Below are 2,205 nucleotides of genomic sequence, written 5' to 3'. Positions count from 1 at the left end.
AAACTGCTTTTTGATTCCAATTGTAAAAGTCACTACTATTCTGAAAATTATATTTATCATTCATGGTATTTAAATTTTTTATTTTATATTTTCAAGTACATAGATGATAGAGTGGCCTTGTTTGTCACTAAATTTATATGAATAGCAAATTATTCTAAATGTGTTCTTCTGCAATGTGTTTCTCCATTCCAATAGAACAGAAAAACATTTTTTTTCCTTTTTCTTAAAAATTTGTCCCACCCTCTACCTCCCACTTCTGGCAACCATCAATCTGTTCTCTGGATCTATGAGTTTGTTTTGGGAGGGTCTTTTTTTTTTTTTTTTTGTCTCAGATTCCATATAAGTGAGATTATACAGTGTTTGTCTTTCTCTGTCTGATTTATTTCACTTCGCATAATACCCTTAAGCTCCATCCATGTTGTCACAAATGGCAGGAGTTTCTCTTTTTTTTTTTTTTTTTTTTCTTTTTGCGGTATGCGGGCCTCTCACTGTCGTGGCCTCTCCCGTTGCGGAGCACAGGCTCCGGATGCGCAGGCCCAGCGGCCATGGCTCACGGGCCCAGCCGCTCCGCGGCATATGGGATCCTCCCAGATCGGGGCACGAACCCGTATCCCCTGCATCGGCAGGCGGACTCTCAACCACTGCGCCACCAGGGAGGCCCAGGAGTTTCTCTTTTTATATGGCTGAATAATATTCAATTGTGTGTGTGTGTGTGTGTGTGTGTATACATCACACACCTTCTTTATCCATTCATCCATTGAAGGACATTTTGGTTGTTCTATATCTTGGCTATTGTAAATAATGCTGCAGTGAATATGGGAGTGTAGATAAGCTTTTTGAGTTAGTGATTTTTTTTCCTTTGAATAAATATAATAAATTGCCAGAAATGGAATTGCTGGATCATATCTTGGTTCTATTTTTAATTTTTTGAGGAAACTTCATACTGTTTTCCAAAAACAATGCTTTTTCATCCTATTTTTTTTCTTTCTTTTTTTTTTTTTTTTTTTTTTTTTTTGCGGTACACGAGCCTCTCACTGTTGTGGCCTCTCCCATTGCAGAGCAGAGGCTCCGGACACACAGGCTCAGCGGCCATGGCTCACGGGCCCAGCCGCTCTGTGGCATGTGGGATTCTCCCGGACCGGGGCACGAACCTGTGTCCCCTGCATCGGCAGGCAGACTCTCAACAACTGCGCCACCAGGGAAGCCCCTTTCATCCTATTTTTTAAGATAAATCCACATTGATATCTGTGGATATAATGTATTCATCGTACATGCTCCATAAAAATTCCATCACAAGGATGTATCTCAATATCTTTAGCAAATCCCTAGTTGATAGAAATTTAGATTGTTTTAAAATACATACTTACTCCTTTTGTCCGACATCTTAGTGAGGTGCAATGGTAGCAGCTGCTCTCCCGGCTTCACTATGCCACCCAAGGACGACAAGTAAAAAAAAGATGCTGGAAAGTTGGCCAAGAAAGACAAAGACCCAGTGGAAATATATGGGGGCAAGGCTGAAAAGAAGAAGTGGTCCAAAGGCAAAGTTCAGGACAAGCTCAATAACCTAATCTTGTTTGACAAAGCAACATATGACAAACTCTATAAAGAAATTCCCAACTGTAAGCTTATAACTCCAGCTGTCGTCTCTGAGAGGCTGAAGATTCGTGGTTCCCTGGCCAGGGAAGCCCTTCAGGGACTCCTTAGTAAAGGACTTATTAAACTGGCTTCAAAGCACAGAGCTCAAGTAATTTACACCAGAAACACCAAGGGTGGAGATGCCCCAACTTCTGGTGAAGGTGCATGGATAGGTCCCACCAACTGTACATTTTGAAAAATAAAACTTTATTAAATCAAAAAAATAAAATAAAATAAAATATGTACTTATTTGTAACAGCATAACCACAATTTTCTAATATTTACCATACTTCATATGTAATACACTTTAATGGGGTATGTGTATATGTGTGTGTGTGTCTATGCATACACATGAATGCATGTATTTTAAATTTTTTTATATATATTTATTTTATTTATCATTTTTTATTTATTCATTACTGAATTTGGTTTTCTAATGTCTTATTTAAATGCTTACATCTATGATCTTTGGTGACTCTTTTGTCTATACTCTCCGTGTTTCCTTTAGAAACAAGGCTATCCTAGATTTAGAAAAGTTGTTGAGACATTTTCCTGCTCTTTTAGTATTCC

The 2,205-nt window shown here is 38.5% G+C and overlaps 1 pseudogene; it reads left to right on the top strand.

Moving 5' to 3' along the window:
- The first annotated feature begins 1,426 nt into the window (after positions 1-1,426).
- Positions 1,427-1,831, top strand: LOC132486699 (small ribosomal subunit protein eS25-like; annotated as a pseudogene).
- Positions 1,832-2,205: the final 374 nt, after the last annotated feature.

The sequence above is a fragment of the Mesoplodon densirostris genome, chromosome 3, assembly GCF_025265405.1.
Source record: "Mesoplodon densirostris isolate mMesDen1 chromosome 3, mMesDen1 primary haplotype, whole genome shotgun sequence".
Taxonomy (NCBI): domain Eukaryota; kingdom Metazoa; phylum Chordata; class Mammalia; order Artiodactyla; family Ziphiidae; genus Mesoplodon; species Mesoplodon densirostris.
Note: the sequence above shows the minus strand (reverse complement) of the source record. Positions and strands in the feature narration are given on the sequence as shown.